The following is a 16,520-nucleotide window of genomic DNA, read 5'->3' on the forward strand; positions in this document are numbered from 1 at the left end:
ACCTCCGTGATTTGGCGGCAGTCAACAGGAGTTCTTTGTTAATAAACTCATTTGTTTTCACTATAAATAGATTAGAGTACTGTGCTGAGATAGAGGACCTGAAAACTGAGTTGTAACCCTCCAGCTGCATGTATATTGCCTTTCTGAGAGGCAGCTTACCTGGTAATTTCTGTCAGTGTCCAATAACAGGGACTGGATGCTACAGGGGCACACTCTTTAAAAAGGGTTCAGGGATTAGATTGCACCTATTGTTAACCTGCAAAGCAAAACAGAAATGGCAAAGTTTTGAAAAGATTGTACAAGAGCTATCTCCTGATAGACTCCCTCATGCTGGAGGCAGGGGTAACAAGGTGAACCACAGTCCTGGGCTCCTGGAGGAAGCATCACACCCACCTTATGGTCATTTTGTCTAGACCATATTTCCCTAGTTTGCTAATAAGAATGTCATGTGGGATTGTCAGAAGCCTTACTAAAATCAAGATAGCTCATCTACAGTTTCTCCCAACCACTATATTGAGACCATCTGCTATACTATTATGTGTTTAGCATAATATCACAAGGGAAACATAAGCAACAGGACCACAAAAAATGGTTTGCAGCAATGTGCTAAGAAATATGAAATTAAAATACATTGTAGCTTTTATTTTCAGAGGCAGTTGCCTAAACAGCTGATGGTAAGCCTGAGCAAAATTATTATTAATGTCCACTACTATAATTTGTATTACAGTAGCAGCCATATTGAGCAAGGTTCTGTGGAAATATAGAAAGATCCAATCCCTGCCTCCAAAAACCAACTGCAGATATTTTAAGTGATCTTCACTTGACATATTTGTATAACTTTTTATTATTTGACTCGCTACCCAGTACTTTATTGGAAACCATAGCATCAAAATATACAATATACTTCCCTGCAAATCTTCTGTATTTCAGAGATTGTTTTCCCTTTCTGCAAGGAGCCTGTGCTCGCTGTGCAACACCGATTGGAGAAACAGCTCTGAGAGACAGGTGAAAAGAGGCTTTTCAGTTCAAGCCTGTACATACACAATGGCTTTAAGGAAGGGCTAAATCCTCCCATCAGATCTGCAGGACAGATCTCAGATAAGCAGCAGAAATGAAGAATTATCTTGACTATGACATGGAAGTGTTTACTTTGCTCATTTAAATGGCTGTATTGGCTTCACGTTATTTGGACCTGATACAGAAACCCTTACTTCCAGGAGAAATCGATTTTCACTCAAGTAATTCCATTGACTCCAGTGGCACTATTTGCGCAAGTAAGGTTTACTCATGTGAGTAAGGGTCAGAGAATCAGGAACATGATGTTACTCAAAAGAAAGGTTTTTAAGACAACACACTACAAATTTGGGTTATATTCTGATATTGATTAAAACAAAAGACATTTAGTTGGCAATGACATTCCATCTTTAGGTGGAATATGTGATACACAATAGACTCCTCAGTGGATAGAAATATAAGCAGCAAATAAAGTGTTATTTAACCTAGAATAATGCAGGTTAAAACATTTGAACATCATAATCTGAAAACTCAGTAGGAAGGAATTATTGGAAAGCAGTAATTCAGGAAAAGACCTGAAAGAGCAAATTTGAGATTATTTTATAATGTCAGAAAGGTAATGGCAAAAAAATGCCAAAGCAACATTATGATTCATATGCAGGGATTATCTACACGCCCCTTCCCCAACTACAAGGAAACATTTGGTGCTTATTTTGGAATGGGTTAGGAACGTCATTAATTGTCAAACCTATTTGCCACTAGCTCTGGGCAGTATGTTCTTTGCTCGTCAGTGTCTGAGTCTCCTTTAGTGAGGCAGTATGCTCACGCAATACTGCCTGTAGAACTTGGTATGTTATTTTATATATGAAATTCTTTACATTCCAGAATCCTCACGTCATGAATTAACCAACCCACCTAATCTTCTGATGCATCAGACACAGTCCAAGTTACATGCTCTAACACACATACTTCTAAAATGTAGTATTACAAACGCCATGCACGCTAGCGAAATATTTTCTATGGGTCAAGCATTAAATATGAGCCTTTTACAAGCACTTTTAACATACTTTTCAAAACTCAACATCTATTCATAATTCCATGGTTTTGCTTTATGTTAGAAAATACTTAGTGCTATCTTATTACATTGTACTAGGTATCATACAAACACAGAATAAAGTATAAGATAAATAGAATGTAAGTAATTCTGGGTGCAAGACAAGATGCAATAAACGTATAAAGGGTCTATTTTGTTGAGGAGAAGACATATCCAGAATGACACAGTAATCAACCCCACAATGCTGGGTAGACCTCATCCTGACTGGATCATCCCTAGGCCTGACAGATACATGGGGGATCTGTTTTTTTAGAACACTTTGGCAGCACTTGTACAGTTTGTCATGACAATGAAGTCTCATTGCACTGAATTGACTCTCACCTTTCTGAACTCTGTTAGTTTGGATAGAAGGAACGAATGGAGACAGCACCACTATTCCTGCAGAAATCTTGTTCTAGGGTCATCTTCCTCACCCACACCAGTGTCAGACATAATCTGATCCTACAGCTCTATTATTTTCAAATGTCTGGAAAGTTCATTCCTCATTGTCTCGCCTTTCCATGGATATAGGATAACCCAGCCTGGAGATCTGGCCCCAAGCAAATCCAGGTTTAGGAATAGGGAGTGGCTGGGCTGGCCCTCCATTAGGAAAAAAATAAAACCTTCCAGGATAACCTCTGAACAGGATAAGCCATAAATCTCTTTAGCTAGAAAGTCAGCAGCCTGCATCAGGATGTTCCGGTCTGGGGTTTCACAGAGGCAGAATTATTGGAGTGTAAAGGATAGTACCAGTACCAATACATTTTTTTCCCTAAAATAGCAGACTAAAATGGCCTGATGAAACTGGGAATTTCTTTTTATGCCATTGTATTTGGAAGCTGTAGCTCTGCTAAAGGATAAATTAATGCCAATTGTTCCAGAAAAGACTGGAACTGTGTTCCATCTTCCATATATTCTTAAATTGTATTGCTGAAGGAGGAAGAGTTGATGCTCGTTAGCTGACTAAGGTTTCCATCCTCCCATTGGAAGAATTGATGAAACTCCTATTGACTTCAAAAGGAGTAAGCCCATAATGATTTAATAGAACAATGGGCTTTTTAACAGAACAGTGCCATGATCCTGAGTGTGGGAAAAATGTTGTTCTCATCATCTGATTATCTCTTCAAAATATCTGTGTCTTTTTACAGAGATAAAATAATCTGAAAAACAAAAATACACGTGAAGAACATGTGGGAGCATTTAACCTTATATTTCTGGTGACTGAGGACAAGCTACCAGCATCATCAACTACAGTGCATGCAATGTTCTATTATAACCCAAGGTTATTTACTATTTGAACAAGATTATCATCTTTTGAACACTTCCAAAGCATTGATAATTTCTAATGAGGATTACATTTATGACACTGAGTTAAGATACAGGAAGAAAAATAATCAGGGTGGCAACCCAGCACTGATTAATTGTTGACAAGAACACAAGTATTTTATTGCTAATGATGTACACATCAAACACAACAACAAGGCATGCACTGTAAGCATGTCTCTATAGACCTAGCTGTATGTTTGTAATTTACGATTGCATAAGTATGAATCTTGTGACTTGTTCAAAGGGGAGTGCCGGCATAGAACTACATGTTCTCAGTTAGGGAGATGTGTCTAATTACACCACCTTTTCAGACACTTATTGTAGTGAAGCAACATGCAGTGGAGTCAATAGGTTTGAGTACTTCAGATTTTATGCAAAAACACAAGACAGAGTGGCAACCTTTTCATTTAACATTATTCTGGCTCTTGCTCATGTTGATGTTTCTTCACCCAGTAATATCATTGATTTAATTTGGGTTCCAATTATATGGGTTTCTATTTGTGTAGTTGGTACTGTACCAGAGGAAGGGGAGATTATGAAGTCTAATCTCTTGGCACTTTTCACCAATAACGTTAAAATGATAGTCAAGTGGTAGGGGATTTTGAATTTTTGGATATAGTTTCTCTTAGTAGCTCTATCAAGTCACTTCAACAAACATTGCTTCAGGTGATTAAGTTCCTTGTGACAAAATTAGAAGCCATGTCAGCTTTTTGTGTGGATAAAATAATTTACAAAATGAATTTTAAGGGGAAATATAAACCATTTCTGAAATTACTAGAACCTCCATCTGTCATTTAAAGAAAAAGCTGACAGCACTCTACAGTCCTCATCTGAGATATTATGGGCTGAATTCAGCAGCATGTTTATTAAAGTCTGTCAGGAATCTAATGCTGTAACTTACACCTTTCAGACTGCTCAACATACATATGTAACTTCAACTTTCCGTTGACACACTGGGCTTTGATTCTGCTAACATTGAAGCCAATAGAGTTATTTTGGTGTTAAACCTCGGTAAGTGAGATCACAATCAGGCCCCTTTATAGAGAGTATTTTTCTCTGGAAGAGAATTTTAGTGGGTTAAGAGAACATATACACAAAATGAATTGTGGACCATATTTTGGAACAAGAGGTGTATAAATAAGAAGTACCTGCATATTACCATGTGTCCTTATTTTGATGAACATCATCCATCCCATCCTCCTAATTTCTCACCTATTGTTTTTAGCTCTTACTTGTTTCATCATGTCTGCCATAGGATTGATCATAAACTGATCAAGATAGGGTAATATTCAACAGAGGCTATTAGCACTCTGTGGGGGACTATGGATAAGTAGTACATAAATGGAAAAACAGGTGAGAAGACTCGGGCCCAATTTATTTGTTTCCAACTCCATAAGAAGCTCAAGATGTTTACAAATTGCAGACATTTCCAAAATTTCTAGGGCCTTGTTCTAACCTCAGTTACACGAGGTGTAAATCAGGACAGAATCCAGTAAATTCAATGGAGTTTTACTGCTGTAAGTGAAATCAGAATCAGGTTCCTCATCGTAGAATATCAACATTCTCTAAAGGTTGAGAGAGAGACTATTAGGACTATTAACCAAATAAGGTTAAAAAACTCTGTCTTTTTCAGATGCATCTTTAGTTAAATCTGAAGTACCTGCAGTGGACATCAACTTAATTTAGATTTTGCATAAAGACAAGACTATAAACATAAAGCCCAATTCTTAACTAAGAACTGCATATGTGGAATGTCACTCTTGGCAGATTCCTACCGAAGTCAACAGAACTGCATGCATGAGCAAGGATCTATGCTTGCTAATCAGGTTGCATGATTTGGCCCTTGGTTTATGGGAAGTGTCTACTTTTCCACCAACAGAAGAGAAACTATATCTGAACTAAATACAGATAACTCTAAATTGTAGGTGAAAGTCATTTGATTATTTTTTTAAATGAATCCTCTTTAGTTAGAGGTGATAGCTGACATAATACAGAGATATGAACTAGAAAAGTCACAGCATTTGTAATATTTATTATGCTAGACTGTAGTATTGTATTAAAGCACAACAATATTTGTTCTTATGAAGGTAATGATTTATAAACACAAATATAGAAAAGTGATTATATTTGGGAAAATTCTGAAGATGAAGATGACAAATTAAAAATCAGCTATAATTGAATTCTTAAGTAATTGTTTTGTTTAATAATCAAGAAAAATTGTTTTGTTTCCTTGACCTTTGTCATGTGTGAGTACGTATATAAACTCATCTAAATATCTCATCCTTTAACAGCTAGTAACTTAACTTTTATATATCTGCATGTTTAACCTTTGATCATTTGTCTTCTAAATTTTTATTACAGCTTCAGGGTCTTCTGACTGATAGTCTTTATTGGGGAAAGTGTAGATCTTAAATGGATGACCATTTGTGATAGTAATTCATTTTGTTTAACTTTAGATGTCATTTATTTTGATTGGTATATCAACACTTTAAAAAAAAAAAGAATCCAGTGTGGGAAAAGCATGAGCAATTTAATATATTGCTCTGATATTCAGTAATATCTTTGCAAGAGATAAGCAGTTGCAGTAGTCATTACCATTAACTTACCTTGAAGTAAAGCCAGCTAAATTCCATTCTTGGAAATAAAAACAAAATAATAAAAACAACAAGCAGTAGTTTAAGTACAACCAGAACTGGAAATAATCAATAGAAATACACATACTAGTGATTAATAGCCTTATACTCAAACTCTGAGCTAATTCTATAAACAAACTGAGAACAGAGATAAGCACTTTACTTTGTCAACTAATTGAGAAATATTTATTTACATATAAATATTTACATAACAAGCAATTAGCTTATAGAGTTAATGAACGGATATCCTCGGGATCAATCTAACTACTGAACATATTTCAGCAAAAACAGAAGAGTGGTCTCTGTTACAGAAATTACTGTAGATGCTGAAAACAACCTTGTCATTTAGGGCTCAGTTTTGCATTCTTTGTGCACCCCAAACTTGCAATGGGTCAAATTCTGCTTTCAGTTACACTAACATCAATTTGAGTAATTCACTTTTGAATGAGAAAATAACCAGGAGCAGGTTCTCCTTTGTATCAGGAGTCCTTATTAAGAGACAATGTACAGTATCATTTAAAATCCTCCACTCAGACTGAGCACTTAATTTTGAACATTAACAGTAGGCAAAAAGGAATAGTATGTCCTTTAGCAATTATTTGTTATAGAAGAGTGAAATTTTCTTTGTTGTACTTTCTCTTCCCTGTGCATTTTTATTATTTTTTATATTGTTAATTGGCATATTGAGACTTAAGTTTAAAAAAAACCCAAAACCACAGGCTTTGAACACATCAAATCTAGTAGAACCATTATAGCTAACAGATGGCTGTAACTGCCCCAGCAGTCATGAACTGAATTCTAAGTTCACTGCTAGACCTTTAGTAGCAATCAATCCTCTTAATTTCATGAAGCAAGGCATAGATCCAAAATGAATTACATCTCTTTGGATTGGCTGGAGCTCGATACTAACAGGACTAAGCTAGTTTCTCTGTACCTTTGTTACCTAATGTTTTTCTCTGTTCAAGGACATGGGTAATATACAGCTGTGCCAAAGGAGCTGAAGATGTAACCTTGGAGTGCATACTTTAGAGTTCATTTATAAAGTCAGCCTGCCTGTGACAGTTGGGACTTAAACTGCTTAACTTTCAACTATTAGAGTGTTGCAGTTCTGAGCTGCAAATAAAGGATAGATTAAGATTCTTTTAGATAGATTCTTTTTCAATGATTTAGCAGCCTTTTCTTTATTATCTCACTAGAGTGGGCAGATGGATAGAAAGCAGCTCTGTCTTTTAAATTACGTAACAACTGATATTCTAGAAAACAGCAGGTGTTGTTGCTTATGTGCAAAGTTGGGTGCAAATCTTTCAAAGGGGACAAGTGATGCCTGAAGAGGGATGCTGCTTACCTAAGGGCCTGATCCGATGAGATCAAACCATGTGTGAAAGGTGCTGAGTCAACAGGCGTTCAGGATGAGCAACGCTTTTCAGGATGAGACCCCACAAGAGCAAGTTGTACTTATACTTCTCTATGTTTCACTCCCTCACCACCCTCCAAGGAGTTTGAAAGTAGGCAGATGTCACCACCATCACCACCACCACATGGTCTGACAACACTGGGAATAATTTAGAGATGCAGACAGCTGGTCATGGTAGCCACAGAGAATGTAACATTTAACAACACAGTTAACTAGACTTGTTATTATTCACTGAAAATTGTATTCCTATTTTGTGTGGATTATAAATTATGCTTTGTTTTAATTCTTACACAGGTGAATGGTATCCTTTTCTTAAAAAGCAGTCTCCAAACTCTGTGTGTGGTTTAACTTAAAAGAGTGACTATTTTAAAATGACATCTTCTTATTCAACAGATTTGCCCCGGGTGTATTCAGAATCATGGCTCTGCTTATTGTAGATGACAAAAATAATGTTTTATTACTTTTGGATCTGCTATACTATTAGGAATAAACTCAGCTATGATTCTATACATCATTATGCATCTTTAACAGACTTATTAGTAAATAGGTAAATTCCCTTTGTATTGCCAATCTGCTGTGCCATTCTCTCACATGGCAAAAGTGTAACTGAAGGCATAACAACATGAATCCAATGACTGTGGAACAGTTATGATAGAGAAGAGATTCTTCAGTCTAAATTCTACTATTGATGATTGTGTGGGAGAAGGAAATAACCCAGCGTGGATTTCATAGCTGAGGATGGGTTTGCAGGGCAAACAATTAGGAAAAATATCCCTTTACTTGTATATTGACTAAATTGGATGTAGAATTCATTGAGAGAACAAACCTGGAAGATAGCATGCCATTTTTATAGTCACTTTTCAGAGCTAACCCCGTTTGCAGCAACTGTTCTGATGTTCAGTACAATCAGACCCTTATATTGAAGAAAGCCCATCTGGTGGAGCAGGTTTCACTGGAGTTTCTCTCTTTGGATTGGTTCTAAAACATCACTAACTCAAAATCCCCAGTCAAATCAATCTTTGAACGAAATGGCCATCAGTGCACAGGAGCTGAAAATTGTTGAAGGCAGTTATGCACTAGAACCCTCTGAATTTCCCAGGTTCTTAGATTTATCTGTTGTGGCTGTTTGCTCTCCAAATTTTTCTCCAAATTCACTTGATATTGTGAATGTACAGCCATATGAATCTGGCTTCCAACCTCTTCTACAGCCCCCCTGCACATCTTCAGTGGCTAGCAGGGATTGCCCTGTGATACCCCCAGCAGTTTAAATTCCATTTGGAGATATGAAAGCAGTAGTTACAGTGTGTTTGGATGATCATGCAGCAGGGTCCATTCAATCACACAGCAAAGGAGAGGATTTCTGAGCTCATCACCTGACAGCATTACATTTAGTAGGATAGAGCAATAAATAGAAACAGCAGCTTGGCTCAACTTGTGTTGGTTGTACAACACAATTGTCTTATTACTGTTCATGTAACAATTATTGTTGACCTATTCCCAACCTACTGAGCAGTCTGTCCCATAAGCAATTTAACAGGAACAGCCTCTCTGTATGCATGCATGACATACTGATGTGATGCAGAAATGCTTACAGCTAGCAGTTGAACCAGTCTGATTGGAGTGCACTGACCTGTGGATCTCTCTCTATGTCCACTCATTTAGTCTATGCACATCATAAAAAAGTGCAGGATACAGCCAATTCTTTCAACACAGTCATTGTGCTGACAGGTATGAGACACAGCTAAGAGCACTGATCTTAAGTTGGACTGCCAGAAAGCTGGGCATGTACCCCAAACCGCTGGTATATTCTATTATAAGACTTCATCAAGTCAGTAACAAATGTGTGCTTCCAAAATACTATCCTAGTTATTATGAAGCCACAGACAGTCCCCTTCAGGCATTCTAGCCCTTCATGCACCACCCAGACAAACCAGATTTCTGTGATAAATTATTATTAAAACCAAGAATCAGATATATTAGGTAGGTCCTTCCAGTTCCAAAGAACCAGAGATACACTCCACGTCAAAATACACTTCAGATCTTACCCAAAAATCATGCCAATAGCCAATCCTTCAGTAACTAAAAACTAAAGATGTACTAATATAAGAAAAAGGGAGAGAGCTATTAAGAAGCTAAAATGAATCATATACATTACAGTTGATTTCAGAATCTGTAGGTCAGGATAATAGCAGTGATACGAAATCTGCCGGTTTGTAATAAGTCTCTCTGGATCACCCAGAAAGCTGGGGATCATCAGTGCTTTGTTCAAACTTCCCTTTGTTAGAAATCATAGTCCAGAGATGTGGAGCAGGAATGAAGACCAAGAGTATGTCACAGTCGGCAATTGCTCTCTCTCATTTCAGGTGCATGGAAAGTTACTGCCACAAACATGGAGTCCTGGGTCACATGTGCCTTGCTGAGTCATGAAGTTTTCGTTGCCTATGTGCTGCCTGAAGAGACCTCAGGAGGGGTCCCAGGAAGAGCTGATTGCCCTTAATGGGCCATCAAGCAGGCTTGCTAGCCTTAACGTAAATCTGCCTTGGGGGTGGTACCCAGAAACACAACAGATTGGAGATCCAAACACACAGCAAAATTTCATAACTTCACATACAATGATGATACATAAAACAGGATAATCATACGTAGCAGACTAACTTTTCCAATGATACCTTACATGACATACTTTGTACAAGGTTTATCACAATTGTGCAACAGTGGTTATACATCAGTGATGATACATTAGTGTAAACATAGTCATCTTTCTTTTATACAGCATCACGACTGTTATGTCTCAACTTACCCAGCAGGCAAACTATGTGCTCTGGCCATTGGCTGACTGCCATTTTCACTCGCATGGTATTAAAGATCAACGAGTCCAGGGAGAACCGAGAAAGCATGTCAGAACATTTGCAATAAGATGATTGGTGTCTCTAACCACCTGCATTTTAAGTGTGCCAGTGCTTTCTATTACAGTATATTTTCCTTCTCACCATGATGAGAGAGATAGGTATAGGAGTGCAATAAGTCACGACAATGAGCCAGCAGTGAGAAAGAGCTAGTGAGCCAGCAATGGGAAAGAACTTTTCCTTTGTGCACTATATTTATTTGTGGGTGGAGGGGAGACAACATACCGGTCACAGTGTTTGAGCACTGTTGATGTAGTTGCCTGACAATTTCTGATGGGGGCTGGGGTGTGTCACATCAGCCATAGTACATAAATAAGGGCTCCATGAGAGTTACAGAGAGGGCAGCTGTTGTCTTTTGCAGTCAAGTCAGTACATCTTAATGGACATAGCTCAATAGGTCATATAGCTCACATATTGCCCTAGGATTCAGGTAGAGATATTTGTTGCAAATGCTCAACATGATTCTCTCCCTTGCTCCTTAACTGAATCTGAGCTCACACTGCAAAACGTACAATAAAGTCAACATGGTAAACTAACTGAAATACTGTATTAGGGCTTGCCATGCACCACCCTCTAGGATAGCAACACGAATATACACCTTGCAAAAGGTATCTGAAAGGAGAAGCCTATGGCAAAGCACAGCCTAAAGCTACCTAGAAAGGTCACATCACTAACCACCTCAGTGAACTGATCCCATAGTGTGTGTGTGTGTGTGTGTGTGTGTACACACGAGTGAGAAACCGAGAGACTATCTGAACACTGGCACAAACTAAAGCTACAGTGACGTGCATATATTATTATTATTATGAACTCAACATCACAAGGCAACACAGTGTGCATCCCATAGCAATGGCCTGTTATAATATATCCCCTTTATCAGATTTCTTTATCTATGTACAGGAAACCTGATTTACATAATTATGGCATTAGTACATCACTGAGCCCCAGTAGCAAGTGGGTGCTCATTGAGAATCATGACACTCATACAGTGACAATTCCACTCTGAGTCTCTGAGTCCCATTACTGCTTGAGTTGGCAAATATTGTGGTTGGAATCACAGACAGCAGCAGCAACCCACAGGCCAACTGAAGCCAGCAGGGAATTCCATTGCTGGAGAGTAGTACATAAAAGTGATGGTGACCACATAGATCATAGACAGATCTAGGCAGAAATCTCAGGGTAGTAGTTCTGGTGGCTGGAGATAGAGCAGAGATGCTCATGGATAAGAAAATGCAAGTGGAACTTCCAACAAAGTAACTGAAATTGCCCAAGTAGAGGTGGAAATCATAGCACATGGACAAAAATCAGTGCTGCAGGTCCAGAAAAACTGAATATAACCTAAAAACGATTGTGAAAGAAAGATATATCACAGTACTAATATGCTCTGTTTCTGTAATTAAAACATGGGGGAGATGGACAAAAAAAATTTTTTTTTAAATCAAGCAGTAGGATGCTGTTCATAGTAGGGAAGTATCACCAGAAGTGAATCTTTCCCCATCCAGCCTATCAGTGTTGATTAACCTGGGGTGGAAATTGACATCACTGACAGAATGAAAGCTCTCTCAGTGGAGGCCAATGAGTGCAACATTTGTAAGTGTAACATCTACATAAAAATTGGGCTGATAAATGGCAAGCAGCCCACTTTAAACAGCCATAGATAATATGCAATGAATCCTCTCTACCAGCAAGAGAGGTGAAATTGCATTACATTTAAACAGCTGGGAAGCCAGTAGTACACTATATATTCTTAAGATAGTCTTGACACCCATACTGTAAACACTTGTGAGTAAAAAGCAGAGCAGCTTTTTCATTCTGCTACTCTGTTGTTTTCCCCTCTAGTATAAGCTGGAGATCACAGCAAAGGTTCAGCTATATGCATAAAAAGGTATAGCTACACCCACCAAAATGTGCAGTCTCCAGTTGTCTGGCCCTTGCAAACATCTTACCCACTCATTCTAGGGTCAGGGGACATTGCCACTACCCATTGAAAGAGACAAGTAATGTATTACAAGTACTTGAATTTGAAAATAAAAGTGGTGATATACCCTCCTACACCTGTGACGTGATCACTCTGAAAACTTCTTTTTGTTTGCTGCAAACCCCAGGCCATGGTCAGGCTGAAGATTCATCACCAATATGGGCTTAAAATCTCTCTTTTTCCCACCAGGGTAACACAATGTAATATTTTGTCAGTGAATATATACAATTTTCTAACCTTAAAGGCCTTGATCCTAGGAATCCCTGGATGATGAATTGCAGAATGAGCAAGGTAGTTGCTCCTGCACAAAGTATGTGTAGGTTATGGATAGTACAAAGTAAGATTAATGCTAGGCATGGTCCTTGCCACTGAGTGGAAGTAAATCTCCAGTACTCTCTCTGTCTGCTCCCTTATGCTCAAGAGTTAAAAGGGGCATGCCCGAGAAGATGCAAGCTCCCGCATGATCATGATGATGATGAGACATTTAGCTTCAAACTCCCTTCTCAGCCATTTCTCCTGATTCCAGGCAGGAGTAACTGGCAGGCACATAGTGTCAGTTATCAGATGAGGGTCTATTGCTAAATGGAAGAGGGTGTGATGTCAAAGGTCTGTTAGGCCCACATGCATAAATGTCAATATATCATCTAACATTAATCATCATCATCTATTATTTATTTCCAGTAGTGTCCACAGTGTGCTTAGCACTGTATAAAACATAAAAGGAAATATAGCCACTGCCTCAAAAAGCCTACACTCCAAAAAGGCTGAAAGAGAGGTGAGATGAAAGGGGAGTAATATACAAGTGATCGGCCATATCCTTATGATGATGGTCTATAATAAATAATAATAATATTAATATTATATTATCTCCAACTACCCCACAACCTCTCCATAATTTGCCAGTCACTTTCATATAGTTTTCATATTAGTGGTGAGACTTGAGGAGGAACTTGAATCTGGAAAAACACAGTAGCCTTGCATCCCAACCCGGGAAGGGTGTTCCACGTAGGGCATAGCCTGGCGTGTTTACCCTTTGAAACTGCTACGTGTCAAAGCACATAATAGGTATGCTTCCAAACAGACAGCAGTGAAGCCCACTTAAAGAACAAAGCATCCTATCATTGGTGATCTTAGGTCTTTGCCATTCATGTGATCACTTAGCAGCTTCTATTCCAGGAACCCTGCATACCTGACACCATTCTGCTCAGCCTTCTGCCAGTATGTGGCTGAAGGAGCCAAAATGTGCAACAAGAAACACCTATATATTGTCGCATGTAATACCATCAATAATAGATTATAATGGCCTTTAACTACGATACCCGTTTTAAGCATTTTACTCTGTGCGTGAATTAAATTAACCATTGAAAAAGAAAAACTGGAAACCATCATGCAATTATAAGAAACTCTCCATAAAAGCATCAAGGTTTGAACCTGGGACCTTAAGATCTCTACACAGACCTCCACCACTTGAGCTTAAGGAGTAGCTGTTATTCCATAGAGAGGAACCAACCACTAAAGGGGCTTGCAACGCATTTTGCCAGTGGGATATGTAACAATTTGCTAGACAGCAGCAGATGGTTGAGTGTCGTTTCTGATTCTGGGAAATGGAAGTGGTTTTATGGTTAGAACAGTGGCTAGACATATAGATTTGGCACCATGCAGTCTGAAAGAAATTGCAGATGAGAGACGAATTCCATTCCCAGCTCAGCCTAGTGAGACAGTCTGCAAGGTCTCGCCTTACTTTTTAACAAAATGGGAGTGAAGGATATTTGACTGTCTTCCATCTGAACAGCCAGCAGCCTTGCTCAGTAACGAGGGCTATGTACTACACAGAACTAACCTGGAGTCAATGTTGGGACTAGATGCTGGTTTTCTGACTCCCAGCAAAGTTCACTTTCCCCTAGGCTAAAAGGTCTTTCTCCCTGCTTTCCTGCAGACATACAAGAGGGAAGGGGAGAACACTGCCTGACTTGGCAGAGCAAAGCATGAATTAGCTGACACACAAAGTCCTGAAAAATCCAGTACACTTGAAAGCTATCCTTGACTGTCTGCTTGTCCAACTCTGGCATCAAACGGCTGAAGCAGCAATTACATTCCTTACCGCCTGCCAAAACGCATTCCCTCACTCTTCAAGTGGCAAAATGCATTGTGGCTCTGCCTCTTGGCTTGCCCTCCAGCCAGCACGTTTACCCCAGCAGCCTTTGCGTTTATTCCTGTCAAGTGCAGGCGTCAACACAAAGCTGTTGGGGCATGCAAGTTGATCAGCTGGCATGGCAGGATATTCTCCGTCACGACTGGGCATTGCATCGGAGGTGTAGCCTGCTGGCACGCTAGGAGAGAGTGCCTCTGCCAGATGAAGGAAATGAGTAGTAGATGGCAGAGTAATGCTCTGGTGTTGTTAAAGGCAGGTCCAGCAAGTTGACTTCTTCACTACCATGTTGAATTTAGACAAACAACAGAATCCAGCTGCTTTGCCTGCCTGCTTTTGTCTTCACTGACTCTTTCACTATCACCCCCATGAATGGCTAAGACAATAGTCACTATTTTTCCACCTCCTCCTCCCCCATAACAAGAACATTTTTGATACTGCCCTGATCTCATTGCCTCGTTGATTACCTGAATTGTAGGTTGTAAATCTTCACCACACACAGAGTCTCTGATGTCAGCTGTCTTACCTGAGAGACACCATTCTGGAAAATAAATGGAGTTTTTTCTGCCTGCGGAGCCTTACCAACCAGCTGGAAGTGATGAGGGAAGAGGCACAGCTTGGGAGAGTGGGATTCATGAGGAGGAGGAGGGACACATTCTCTGGCGAGGCGAACATGAGATTGGGTGCCAAGCTTTTTACTTCACATAAGACCCTATAGCCAGGTTATATGGTATTCATGAGATTCATATCCACATGAGATTTGGGATAGATGCCAGTCAAGACAACACAGATATGCAGTATTATCCCTCTTTTCCCCCAAAATCACTGACATTGGCCAATCTTTTTTTTTTCCCCCCCTAGAAAAAGGATTAAATAATGTTTTGGAGCCATCTTCTGATTGTTGAACTCCCCCTGCCTCCCTCCCATGTGAGACGATTAGTATTACAAATTTACAGTATGAAATACAATTTTAGACTAAGCCCCATATCAATTAATTTTGTGCCCCCAGCCCTCACATTTGCACTGGAAGACTTCACTCCTTTGAGTGCTTGACTCTGCTGCCTTATTTTTAACATACATTTTTTATGAAATCTAATATACACACACACAGAGCCTGCTATCACCTCCCAGCTTCAGTTGTTGCAATCTGACAACAGCTAGATCTCTCGGACAACCCTGCACAGCATTCCCTGCTTATTCTCTCCATAGATACATGATGAACTCCAGCATTCAATAGGTAACTGCAGTCCACAGGGAAGGGGAGAAAGACAGGGTGCATAAATTAGACTGATTGTGCTGGATAGTGGTATGTGGACTGACCATGCAGGGTTCAACAGTGTCGTCAATCAGTGTCCTGCACTCACATTGAGCTAGGACATTGGCTGTGTGCCCGGGATTAGGGAGAGATTTAGAAATATGGTGCTGACTGCTTGTGTATTTGCAGGGAGAGTTTTATCTATAATCCTGTGATATAAAATATGGCAACAAACAGCATTTTCATTGGGGGGCACAATGAGGATTTTACATTGTGCATTCTGGTACGTGAATATTTCATGTCTGCTGAGAATATCTTGGGTAGGAAGAGAGAAATAATGGATTTTTTGGTTCAATGTCCATGCCTTCTTTGTTTTTTTTAAACTTTGGTTCCTGTTGAATCAAAAATGAAGTTTTTAAAAATTTTCAGTAAATCAAAAACTTGAAAAAATATTCGTTTCAGGTCATACGAAACATCTCATTTCGATTCAGACCATTTTTAATGTGTAATTTAAAAAAAATAATCCTAATAAAAGGAAACTTTGAAACTAAAATTAATTTCAAACCAAGAAAGTCAAAAGGTTTTGTATAGATAATGACAAGACAAAACAAAACATTTTGACTTTTTCAGCATTTCTTCCCCCACACTCTCCCCAACAGAAACAATTTGGCAAAAATTGACATGAATTTGCAAAACATTTAGGTATTGCTGAACCTGCTTTTTCATCAAAAAAGTTGTGCGCAAAAAATTTC

This window comes from Emydura macquarii, unplaced genomic scaffold, assembly GCF_026122565.2.
Source record: "Emydura macquarii macquarii isolate MOO-44397 ecotype Brisbane River unplaced genomic scaffold, CSIRO-AGI_Emac_v2 contig_1253, whole genome shotgun sequence".
Lineage (NCBI taxonomy): Eukaryota > Metazoa > Chordata > Testudines > Chelidae > Emydura > Emydura macquarii.